Source organism: Sarcophilus harrisii, chromosome 1 (genome assembly GCF_902635505.1).
Source record: "Sarcophilus harrisii chromosome 1, mSarHar1.11, whole genome shotgun sequence".
In the NCBI taxonomy this organism is placed as follows: domain Eukaryota; kingdom Metazoa; phylum Chordata; class Mammalia; order Dasyuromorphia; family Dasyuridae; genus Sarcophilus; species Sarcophilus harrisii.
The window spans coordinates 699,737,224-699,750,344 of record NC_045426.1 but is presented as its reverse complement, the minus strand read 5'-3'; the positions used below and the strand labels follow the sequence as shown (position 1 = coordinate 699,750,344).

At 44.4% G+C, this 13,121-nt stretch overlaps 1 protein-coding gene across 2 annotated transcripts in view; it reads left to right on the top strand.

Moving 5' to 3' along the window:
• The first annotated feature begins 9,075 nt into the window (after positions 1–9,075).
• Positions 9,076–13,121, top strand: part of CMKLR1 (chemerin chemokine-like receptor 1) — a 50,885-nt gene continuing 46,839 nt past the window's right edge. The window contains exons 1-2 of one of the 2 annotated variants that reach the window (XM_031948744.1): positions 9,076–9,285; positions 9,959–10,198. The gene's annotated coding sequence lies outside the window, so the exon portion shown is untranslated. Of the gene's footprint in view, positions 9,400–9,958; positions 10,199–13,121 lie in introns of both variants that reach the window. The other variant, XM_023497068.2, reaches the window with a different exon arrangement.

The window sequence follows — 13,121 nt, the reverse complement described above, 5'->3', positions numbered from 1 at the left end:
GGATAGAGCATTGGGTTCTGTCCTGTTCTGAGTTCAAATCCAGCTTCAGACACTTACTAGCTATGTGACCCTGGACAAGTCACATTGCCCTGTTTGCCTCAATTTCCTCCTATGTAAAATGAGCTGGAGAAGGAAATGGCAACCCACTGCAGTGTATTTGCCAAGAAAACCCCAAATGAGATCATAGAAAATCGGACAAGATTGAAAAATGACTGAACAAACAACAAAAAACTAAAAGTATTTTCTTCCTCCTCCATTTCTTCTTCTTCTTTCTCTTTTCTCTTCCTTTTTCTTCCTCTTTCTTCTTTTTTTCCTCTTCTTTATCCTTTTCTTCTTCCTACTTCTCCCCCACTTTTTCCTTCTTTTTCTCTGGACTTGTGATTTTGTCACTATGGGGTAACTCCCTGTGCAGAAACTCTCTCCATCTATTCAGATGGACAAGTTCTTTGTAACTTAGAGCCAGAGAATGGAGAAGGATCACAGAGAATTGTGTAGTGAGGTGGAATTCGGGTTTTCTTAACTCCAAACAAGTTCTCTATTAATAGATCACTCTGCCTCACATAAATAGCCTGGCATTATTTATGTTTTGGGATTGAACCTGCGACCTCAGTGATTTAAGGAGCTCCTTCTACCAGTGAAGATGGGCCCTCCTTCTGCAAGTCTGAGATGTAATTTGATCTGCCCAGAATCATACAACCAACATATGTCCGACTCAGAATCTGAACTCGGGTCTTCCTGACTTTGAAGCTGGCTCTGTTTACTGTGCGACATTGCTGCTGTGCTGTTCAGTCATCTCAGTCTGACTCTTTGTGACCCATTTGGGTTTTTCTTGGCAAAGATGCTGGGATGTTTGTTCATTTCCTTCTCCAGTCCATTTTACAGATGAGGAAACTGAGGTAAACAGGGGGAAGTGACTTGCCCATTATTACACAATATCTGAGGCTGAATTTGAACTCATGAATTTGAACTCAGTATTAATAAAGGGTTATTGATAACCTTCTGAACCATCTTTATCAAGTAGTCTAGCCTCTGCTGGAATAGCTTCAGTGACAGGAGACTTCTACCTCTCAAGATAGCAGTATTTCCAGATGGGTTCTGATTACTAGGGAGAATAACTGGCTACCTGTCCATTCCTGCCCTAACTCACGCTCCCTTCCGCCCTTTCCTCATTTCTTTGTTCTTTTTCAGGCTGTTTAGCCTGGCCACGGGGAATCCACTAGAGCTCCACCTCAGGCCCCATGAGCTAGAGCTGCCTCCCTGGGTTCTGATCTTGACATTGGGTGTATGGAGGCTTAGGCTGGCGTGGAGCCCAGCTTCATCTTCCCTGCCAGATGCAGTTTCCATCTGATAAAACCAGAGCCTCATTTAATGGAGTTGATTTGGCTCTAGAGGATAGTGCGATTTGAAGGGAGCCGGCAGTAACCCATCCTGCCTCGAAGGAGCTGGAGGAAGAGATGATTTATATAAATCCTTCCTGAGATTTGTTTCCCTTTCTGTATCCCATCCAAGATTCCTCGAGGCTGCTTTATCTCTCTTAGAGCTCAAAGAGTGTTCCTTCTAAGGCTGGGAGGGCCTTTGGCAGTAGCTAGCAGGACTCCATCAATGAGAATTCTCCCATCAGCCTCTGGTGACCCAACCACTCTCCCACCCCCCAGCCTTGGGGAAGTGGGCGGTTGATTGATGAGATCCTGGCCCAAAGAGACAGAGAGCTTATGCTTTTGACCTAGAGAGGGGTATGGAATACTGAGAGGAAGAACTGAGTGGACCATGGGGGAGGAGAGGGAGAGCAGAATGGTTACAATATCCTTTCCTGGAGCCAGGGAAGTGTGCGTCTGGCTTTGTCCACTCAAGGTAGGGAGGGAGCAGGAGGAGCTCGAGGGCTGTGTGAATGGAGCCTGGGACTGGGCATCAGGAGAACCGGATTCTGGTCTTGTCTGTCCTGTTGCCTGCCCACGGAACTCTGGGTAATACTTTACTTCACCTCAGTGTTATTATCTGCAAAATGGGACTATTAATCCAATCAGAACTTATCAGTCAGTCAGACTTTTATTACTTACCTAAGATATGGCAGACATTGTAGTAGGCGTTGGGGTGTCAAGGATAAAGATTGAAACAATCCCTACCTATAAAGTGCTTATACTTCAATGGAGAAGCGATGGCAACAACAGCAATAATAATAACAGCCAGGATTTATGTTATGTAACACTTAAAGGTTTGCAAATACGTTCATTATTTCGTCTGATCCTCACAACAATCCTAGGCTGTAGGTGCCAGTTTGCAGAGGAGGAAACTGGGAAAGCAGAAATGGAGTGACTTGCTCAAGATCAGCTGGTAAATGTCTGAGGTAAAATTTGCTTTCACAGCTTCCTGATTCCAGGTCTGGGGCTCTATCCATTGTGCTACACAACTTACACACACACACACACACACACACACACACACACACATAAATAGAAATAAATGTATGTATAAGACACGTACTATGTGAGAGGAACTGAGGCTACAGGACAGATCCCAGGATCATGGGGGCGAAGCCAGAAAAGATCCCACAGCTTTGCCAGCCCCTTCCCCACCATTGTACAAAGAGGAAATCAGGAAGTCCCTCGTGGTGAAAGGTAGAAAAGGGAAAAGGGTCAGGTACACAGGTTTCCTGACTCCCAAACTAGCATGATTTTTAGCACACTGAACTACCCCATGTCCTCAGTGGGCTTATGTTCTGGGATGTGTGTGTGTGTGTGTGTGTGTATGTGCGTGTGTGAGCAAGTGTGTAATATACATTTGTGTATATATATATACATATATGTATATCTTTCTCTCTATGTGCATTTGTAGGTATATGTGAATGGGTGTATATGTGCAGATATATGTGTGGATATTGCATGTACATATATCTATATCGTGCTTGTGTACAATGTGTTTAAGTGTGTTTTTTGTGTGTGCATGTGTATACATATATATACACACGGGGGAAAGGGTGAGTTTGTGTGTGTATATGTAGTGTGTGCACATGTGTCTATACATGTATGTTTGCATGGGATTGAGTTTCTGTGTATATATTGTGTTGTGTGACTATATCAGTGTGTATATGTGTGTTTGCGTGTTTCTGTGCATGAGCAAGGGTGAGTTTGTGTGTACGTGTGCACACATGTGTGTTTTCACGTGTCTCTGTGTGAGTGAGGGTGAGTTTGTGTGTGTATATGTGTGGTATGTGCACACATGTGAGTATGTGTCTCTCTGTGTGGTGTGTGTACACATATGGTGAATATGTGTGTTTGCATGTTTCTGTGTGTGAGCGAGGTAGAATTTGTGTGTGTGTGTGTGTGCGCACATGTGTGTTTGCACATGTCTCTGTGTGAGTGAGGGTGAGTTTGTGTGTGTATGTATTTGTGTCTCTGTGTGTGTGCATTGTGTGACATACAACAAGTAACTGCCATAAGCTGGAGGCAGGCACAGGATGGAGACGGCCAGCTCCTCTTGTCTTCCCAGAGTCCTTCCCTTTGGCAGCTGGCGCGTCTATCTTCCCTCTCAAAGCTGGCAGTCCAAACAGCCCAAAGCTCTGCTCAGTGCCCGCTCTGCACATCCCTCCCATCCAACCAGTGGGCTTTGGTACTGGGACGACATAAGTACCAAATGCAGCCATGGTGAGATCAGACTGTGAGAGAGAGCGAGTGCTGAGGACTGGGTGACCAGCAAGGGCCTCCCACAGGCCCCGTGACTGGAAAGGAAATGTAGGATGCTTGGAGCCTAAGCCCAGAGCTGGGAGTAACAGCAGAAACCTCCGCTCTCATTTTAGTAATGGGGAAACTGAGCCCTGGGCTTGGGACCTGCCTGAAACCACACTGCAATGAAGTCACCGGACCCTAAGACCAGAGCCGGGGTCCTCAGAGCCACGTGGTCTCAAGGTCTTCCAGGAAGCAGATAAGAGGTGGGCTCCTTGTGTGACTTACCGGCTGGGATTGGGCTGAGACCCCAGTGAGAGAGACAACGTTTGAAAAGTCCCCAAGGTTTACCACTTTCCAGAAACAACCTCCCATTCACCTCACTTTTGTCTCGGGCCTGTGGCTTTTTTCTACCAGGGTCCCGAGTCTCACATCTGCATTGGACACAGACACACAGCTTACCATCCTCTCCCTCAGCCCAAATTCTATCCACTCAAAGTGATTTCAGATTTTCCGCTTGAAACGGAGGCTGGATTCAGAGTCAGAACCTGGCTCCCTCTCTTGGCTCTGTCCCCACTCTCCGTATGATCTTACACAAGTCACAACTTTTCTGGGTTTCATTGTCCTCCCCTGTGAAAAGGAAGGGGGAGACCTGTATGACTTCTAAGGACGCTTCCAGTTCTAAGTAGAGGATCTCAGGATCTGACTTCCCCATCTGTGATCTCATTTGATCCTCATTTGGCAAAGTGGAATCAGGGTGGGCAGATGAGTGGGATTATTATATTAATTTCCAGAAGAGAAAACCAGAATCTTGGAGATGTCTAGTGATATTTAAGGCCACACAGGGCCTTGGTGGCACAGGCTGGACTAGACCTTAGCTACTCCAAGTGATGGGGATCCTGCCCTGGAAATCCCACCAATCACTGAGCCAGGATGAAAGGAGCTATTGAGGGTTCTGTGGCGATGGGAAGTGCTGCCTTGTTAGAGCTGAGCTATTAAGGCCATGAAGCTTGGAAAGGTTCATCTCCAGAGTATCTATGGGTGATCCTTTTCAGTAACACTTGCAGGCCCATCTTACTGCTGGCCGTATACTCCCCAAAGAAGTCAATAATACAAAGAGAGGTTCCATATACATCAGAATATTCACAGTCAAATCAAGTCTATGAGCATTTATTAAATACCTACTGTGTTCCAGGCACTGTGCATCAGAATATTCACAGTCAAATCAAGTCTATGAGCATTTATTAAATACCTGCTGTGTTCCAGGCACTGTGCAACACTGACGTTTATCAGTTGGGAAATGGCTAAACAAATTATGTTACATGAATGTAACAGATTCAGAAATAATGCTATAATGAATTCAGAGAAGCATAGGAAGTCTTATAGGAACTGATAGGGAAGCTACTTACAGTCAGGAAATCCTGAATTCAAATTCAACCTTAGACACTCACTCATTATGTGACCCTGGGCAAGTCACTTAATTTTTGGCCACAGTTTCCTCATCTGTAAAATGGAAATATTAATAGCACCTACCTCCCTGGGTAGTTGTGGGATCAAAAGAGATCATAATTGTAAAGTACCTAATATATAGCAGGTACTATATAAAAATTATTATTATTATTAAGCAAAGCCAAGAAAAAAACATACAACGACTACTATAATAACATGGAAAGAACAATAAAATGTCAGGAACTGAATGCTATCAAATTATGATGACAAATATTGGGCCCCAAAGAACAGATATGAGAAACTGCCTCTACTTCTTTGCCAAGGTGGGGAATCCTGGGTGAGGAACACTGTATATAATGCCAACTTTTTTTGGTAAGTTGATTAGTTTTGTTGATCTGTTTCCTCCCTGCTCTTTTTTTAGACTTTGTTATAAGGGTTGGAAGAGGAGAGGGAGGAATACATTGAGAAATGTAGGTGATGAAAAATGGCATTAATCAATACAAAAAGGATTGGTACATATTAATTTCATTGGTACAAATTAATTTTTTTTTAAAAAGAAGATAAAATTTCCATTTCTTCCCTTCCTAGCCTAGAAACACTTTCATTATGTGTCCTTTGACCTTGAACTTCCTCTTCTTTCCCAGCTTGGAAGTAATTACTAGGCAGTAACATCACCTCCCTGGTATTTTTGGATTGTGCAGGTTTGGCGAATAGGAAGCTGGGTTAGGAGGAGAAGGCCTCCAGAGACTTGCGTAGCCTTTTACATACTGGAAGGCCTTCCTCTAGTTCTGTGTCTACAGTAGAAAATTGTGAACTCATGGTGTCTCCCAAGACAAACTCCTTGTGGGTGGAATCATCTGGGAACATTCCCTCACCTCCTCTACTCCTCCCATCCCATGCCCTGAATACTTCAATATAAACCTAGTTTTAAGACCATGTTTCCAAGAATTCCTGTTCTGGGCTTGTAGCCAAACACACAGTGTTGGAGGATCCTTGGCTGCCTGAGCAGAATGGGACTCAGCACCTTCTCAGTCCTGTCTGGAGAATTATAATGTAAGCATATGGAGGCCATTGTATGCAACACTTCTCTATTTAGTACCAATTGTGTGCCAGGGAGTATAAAGGGATGAAACTCTTGAGTTGATGCTGTTGAGGTTGGATAACCAAGCATTTAAGGCTAATTACCAATTGGACAATACTGTATTAGCATATGCTTGGAAAATGGCCCTTCCCACCATTCTGTGCTGGCTCAATAACTGGTGTATACAGAGAATTGTGGGAAGGATTAGGGGGTGGAGTAAGACTAGCCAGGGTCAGTTGGGTGGTGGAGGTGGAAAAGGAGGCTGTGGAGATCCTGTGTCCATTCCCTTCCCTCCTACCCCAAAAGACCAAGAATAAAGACCAAGGACTTTTGCTTATCCTGACCCTGGCTGATTCTAAGGTATCCAGGGAGCTAACTCAGTCTTTACAAAGGAGAGACAGTGGAGACCAGTGGATAGAGAGCCATATTTAGACTAAAAACAAATCCCAAACCTGTGTCCAGTCTGGCTGTGCGGTCCTGGATAAGTCAACTACATACTCTTAGTTGCTGTAACTAAGGCTGCACATTGTAGAGTAAATACTGATCTACTTGCCACAGTGGAAGCTGTTTCCTCATCAGATTTTCCCTCCACCCTCGTGGTCAGAGGTTTCTTTTAAAACAATATATCAAATAGGGAGACAGACAGAAAAAAGGAAATGGTATTTGCTACAAGGAGCCTGTGCCCTGCTGTGGATACAAAGTGTACAGATAAATAAATAAATACAGAAGGGTACCCAAAATAACACAATCGTCTCCCATGGTAGGGAGGGTAAACAATCAGGAGGAGTCACAGGAAAGGCTTCATGGAGGGGGTAGAACCTAAATTGGGCTTTGTAAGAACTTCAGGATTTCAAGAGGGGATGAGGGAGTGTCTTCCAGGTCTAAGAAACAATTAGTAGTGAATTCGATTCTGGAGATGAGACAGATGAGATCAGAGACTTAAAGGAAGCTCTCATCCAGGCCCCCATTTTAGAGTTGAAGGTGAGATCTTGAGAGAAGTGACTTTCTCCAAGAGAATTTTAGCATCATAGAACCGAAGACTTCTAGAATCCCAAACTTTGAGGTGCATGGGACCCAGAGCTCACCTACTCTAATCTTCCACTCACTGTAGACATCTCCTCCAAAATGGTTTTGATAACTGCTCTGGGAATGGACAGTGCACCACCTCACGGGCAGCTCATTGGACGGACCCAATTGTTAGAAAGGAGAAATCCACTTCCTTGTAACTCTCGCTTTTCGGTTCTAGCGCTTTCTTCTGAGGACCAGGAGAACAATCTCTTTTTTTGACAGCTCTGCAAATATTTAAACAAGGTATTGAGTAAGTGGCTCTTATATAGATCCTTACTGGCTCAGTCGATAAAGTGCTGAGATTAGAATCAGGAAGATGGGTTCAAATCCAGCTTCAGACACTTACTAACTTAACCTGTTTGCCTCAGTTTCCTCATCTATAAAATGGGGATAATAATAGCACCTGCCTTCCGGGGCTTTTGTGAAGATCCAAAGAGATAATAATTGTAAAGTTCTTATTTTTAAATTGGAAAGTCTGTACCATAGTGCCTGGCACATAGTAAGTATTAGCTATTATTATTACAGTATAACCTTTAGAGACTAAGATCAGGAGGCACAAATAAAGAAGGAAGAAAGTTTTGTAAATGACTACTAAGTGCCAGACTCTATGCTAAGAGCTTTGCAAATATGATCTCATTTGTTCCTCCCAGCAACCCTAGGAGATTGGTGCTGATATTATTCCCATTTTATAGTTGAGGAAACCGAGGCACTGAGCGACTTGCCCAAGATCACACAGCTAGTGCATTTCTGAAGGTGACATAGAACTCAGGTCTTGCAGAGATCAAATCCAGCACTGCCTCTCTGTGGACAGAGAAATCTCATCATAAGTCAGATTAAAATAGCCCAGAGAAGCTGGACTCGGCCGGTTGGCAGCCGCCGCTTAGCTAGCAGTGTGTCTCTGACCTTTGTTGTGAAGTTTGGTGTCTGGGACGGAGATTCTCCTGCTAGACATGACAAGCCTTGTAGTCAAAATGCTGAAGGGGAAAAAAATCAGACCATTCAGTAAGAGAAAAGGGCAGGGAGAACCATCCCCAGAGAGGACGCTGGCTGAGCCATTGCCTGAGATAATGAGGTGACGGGACAGAGACCGTTTGGCATTGGGACAATGTGGGTTCGAGTCTAGCCTCTGATGCTTTCTAGCTGCACATCTCCGGGCAATCCCATGTCTCTCTGGGCCTCGGTTTGTTTCTCTGTAAAACGAGGAGGTTGGTCTTGATGGCCTTGAAGGTCTGTCCCTTCCAAGTTAAAACCCTTCAGCTCTTTTCACTCTCCTGGTCGAGAACCAGTTTTGCTGGGACAGGGAGAGCAGGAGAACAATGGCCATGAAGGGGGTAGTTTTTGCTGACTTCATTGCTTTGGCTGGATGGGATGTGCTTGCTCTGAGGCCCACCTGCAGGAATGGGAGGCCCCCCTAGGAGGAGGAAGTGACTGAGTTCCTTGTAAGAGCTGCAGATTCTTCCCCCACTCCTCAGAGCCCACAAGTCGAGTTTTCTGTCATCCAATCAGCTCCCCTTCCCCCACCGAGGGGGTCTTGAGCCTGCTGTGGGAACAGCTCCCAGCCATATGGCAGCAAACTCTGGCCTCATCCCCCCCCCCCCTCACAGCCCCACGCGTGCAGGGTTCTGCCCGGCCACCTGGCAAACAGGGGCTGCCCCCCGCCTCTCACCACCCCCAGCCCGCAGCCCACCCGGTGGGCCGGCTCCGGCATTGGGTCAGGAGGGGGAAGCCAGCCAAGTTTCCGGGCTCACCCCTTTCCAGATGTTTTTCCTGCAGAAGGACGGCCCGCCCAAATCCCACCCTGGGAACTCTGCTGTCTTAAAAAAAAAAAACAAAAAGCAGCAAGCAGCAGGCATTCAGTGGGTCTGGGATTGTGGGCAGACAGAGCCAGCTCTGGGGGAAGAAATCAGGGGATCAGACTTACTTATCCTGCTTTTGTCTTAGCCTGAGCCAGCCCCGACTCCTGGATGGATGGATGGGAGTAGATCTCGGTGAATGGCCACAGTGGGCTGGAGAGCCGGATGGAAAAAGGTATAGTGGGAGCCCAGTACCAAAGCCAGGGCTGACAGCACCCCCCTTCTGCTGGGGGGGAGGGGCAGGTGCTGGGCTTCAGGGACAGCTGTTGAACAGAGCACAGCATGCAAGGTACTGATTTTTCCTATTAATTTTCTTGATAGGGGCTGGGAAGGGGGGAGAGAATATGAGGCCCAGATGAGCAATGGGGTGCAGTGGGAAACGGCAGAGGGAAGAACTTGGAATCAGCTGTCCTCCATCAGTTCCTTACTAATAGAAAGGCTCACAACTTCTATAGTTCTTAACTGTTTCATCTGTAAAATGAAGGCAATAGAAACTTAGGACTCAACCTAGAAGGACTATGGGAAGCCAAGCCAATTACTCTCAAGGCAAGGAAAATGAAGCTTAGAGTTTAGATTTCTGAGGTTTCCTTCTGCTGAAAGTCTATGAGCCTATGAACCAATTTCCCTAAGGTCAGCTGATTACCAGAATACAAAGATCTCTTTTCATCAGCTTGAATCATAAATGTAAATATATCTTAATGGCAAATAAACATGTCCATCTATCAGAAATCTAAATATATATAAGCATAATAATATAAATGATAAAATAATTAAATTATTAATCATTGTAGAATTTAGTGACAGAAGGAAATTTGGAAATCATTTAATTCTGTACCTTCCTTTTGTAGATGGAGAAACTGAGGAATAAAAAGGTGACTTGTTCAAGGGCAGCAAGATAGTCCAGACAGGACTTGAATCCATGATTTTGGCCTCCGAATCCAAGACTCTTTTTATTTCCCATGATTCAAGGAACTCAATGCATGGGACCTTCCCCACCTAAGTGCTGACTACAGCTTCTCTCTGCCTCTTAAGAACTGCCCGAGAGGCTGCGGCCAACAAATCCCACTTTGGGAGCCAGATCTCTAGTGGTATGTAGATTTGCCTTTGATTGGAATATTTTGGAGAGAGCAAAGGTGCACAATATGTTGCCAGGCTTTACTCAGAATCTATTCGGCTTAGGGGGACCTGATAGAGTTTGTATTCTGCTGGTCATAGGCTTAGAGAACCCAAGGTTGTTGCTCAGAATAAGTCTTGTGGAGTTCTTGAATCAAGTAGAAATTGGGGGAAAGTGGGAGAGAGGATGTGTTGTTTTGGATGAATTATGTCAAAGTAATGGAATCCAGAAGCTGATTCCATCATATTTTGGATTCTGTTAATTCTGATAATTTAATTGGAATGGCACTGAATAAACATATTAATTTAGGTGCAATTGTCCTTTTTACCATATTGGCTCCACCTACCCATGAACAACTAATATTTTTCCAATTACTTAAATCTGACTTTATTTGTGTAAAAGTGTTTTATAATTATGTTGATATAATCCCCGAGTTTGTCTTGGTAGGCATGTTCCCAGGTATTTTTTAATGACAATGGTTATTTTAAATGAATTATCTCTTTTTGCAGGGGTTTGTTGGTGATACATTGAAATGCTAATGATTTCTGTGGGTTTATATTTTGGATTCTTACAGTAATGAATCCTAGAATGATAAAGAGTCTTAGGACATAGAATATCAGAGTTGGATGGGGCTTAGAACAGGGAATGTCAGAGCAGGAAGGGACCTTGCAACAGAAAATGTCAGAGGTGGGAGAGGCCTTAGAACAGGGAGTGTCAGAACCAGAAGGGTTCTCAGAACATGGAATGTCAAGGCTAGAAGGGGCCTTTGAACAGGGGATGTCAGAGCTGGGAAGGGCCTTGGAACACTGTGCACAAAATGTTAGATTAGGTCAAAACAAAGAGTGTACCTGGTCTAAGCTTTTCATTTTGTAGCTGAGGACAGAGTCCTGGAGAAAATAATGAGCAGTGACACATACCTGAGACAGGAGTTGGAATCTCTGGCTTCCTGACTGAATCCTTTCCCCATGATCCTTTTGAAGAACTGGACTCTTTTTTGGCCCTTGGCCTAAGGATGTAGGGCCTGCAGCATTTATGGTGAGCGACCTTTTGTCCCTCCATCTGTGGCCTGTATGTGGACTGAGGCTTTCTGGGTTTTGCTTCTCTAAGCAAATGTGCTTCTTCAGTCCCCAGGCTTTGTCAGCAGTTCTATATGACAAGGTACAGGGAGAAGTGAAACTTATTTCCAGGAAAGATTCATTCTCGGGGATATCCACAAAGTTTTAACCTTTGGGGAAAAGGGTCTTTGAATGTAGAAATGAATTATTCAGTGCCTAGTATGAGCCAGGCACTGAGAAAGAGAAAAATCACCTCAAAGCCAGTTCTTGCCCTCAAGGAGCTTCTACATCCTAATGAGGGAGATGATACGTGTTTGGTACAGGTGGAGTGGGGAGAATTTTAGTTAGCCCAGAATTGGTGAATGGAGTCATAGGGTAGCTCGTTGCCCCAGTCTTTCTGGTACCAAGGGTAGAATCGATCTGATTATTATCCCCTGCTCAAGAACAAAAAGTGGAAAGTGGAAGGTTGGGTTTGGATGTTCCATATACTACATGAGACTCTGGTGTCCTGCCATGGTGGGATGGGATATGAACCGTAATCTGGTGTGGAGATGTCATAGGGTCAACTCTATGGCTCAAGAGAGTTCATTGTTAAGTTTCAGTGTGATTATTTACACTTCAGAAAGTGGTCCACACTACCCTTGTCCTGATGGGTAATTGACAGACATGTGAATCATGGTCTGGGATCCCCTGGTTATGGTGGCTTAGGTAAGTTGGGCTGGGGGTTGCTGGGAGCGATTTTCTTAGATGCAGAGATGCATCCATAGTGACAGAAGGGAAAGGGTCCTCTGATGGGAGTCCGGAACCTTGGCTCTCTTATTTGCTACTTCTGTGACCGTGGACAAGACGCTTCCTTTCCTGGATGACTGATTAACCCTCCATGTAAAATGGTACCATGGGTCTTGACGTTCTCTAAGGTCATTGGGCATTCTACATTGTTTGGTCCTTTATAGACTATGTTCTATGATTTTGGGGTCCAAACTCAAGGTGACCAATCTAATCTGAATGTTACCTGAAAAATCTGGCTTTCAATCCAAATATACCTTAGAATCTCCTGGATGACCTTCTTCTCCTGATCCCCAAGAGGTCAAGCAAATGGCCAGGAATTACTGCCACTTGGCAGGACTATTGCCCAACTTCACCTCCCAGGGCATGGTCCCATGCCCTCTACCCTGTGTGTGTGTGTGTGTGTGTGTGTTTCCTTCCATCAGCAAAAAAAGATTACAATTTGCTGAAGGCTCAGATAAGAATTAGCATTTTTTAAGCAATAAAGTAGTTTTAAAATTAAGGTATATATATTGTTTTTTTAGACAAATTACTATTTATTGTGCACTTAAAAGATGATAGTATAGTATAAATATAATTTTTATATGTACTGGGAAATAAAAAAAATGATTGTGATACACTTTATTGCGCTATTTGTTTAATTGTGATGTTTTAGTGTCAAACCTGGATTTGATCTGAAGGTGATAGGAAGCTAGTGGAGTTTATGGAATAGGAAAGGGAAGTGGAGGACACGATCAGATCTAAAAATCTTTAGAAAGATCAGTTTGACAATTGACTGGAAGATGGTCCGGAGTGGGGAGCAGACAGACCCCCCAACAGTTATTGCCATAGTCCAAGCATGAAGTGATATGATCCTGTACCAAAGTGTGTCAGAGGACAGAAGAGGCCATATTCTATAGAAGGAAGAAATGATCAAACTTGACACTCATTGAATATGGGGGTTGAGAGGAAGTAAGGAGCTGAGGATGAGCCCCCAAGTTGTAAGCCTGGAAGTCTGGAAGGACCTTTATCAGTAATAGGGAAGTCAGGAAGAGGGCAGATTTTTGGTGCAAGATT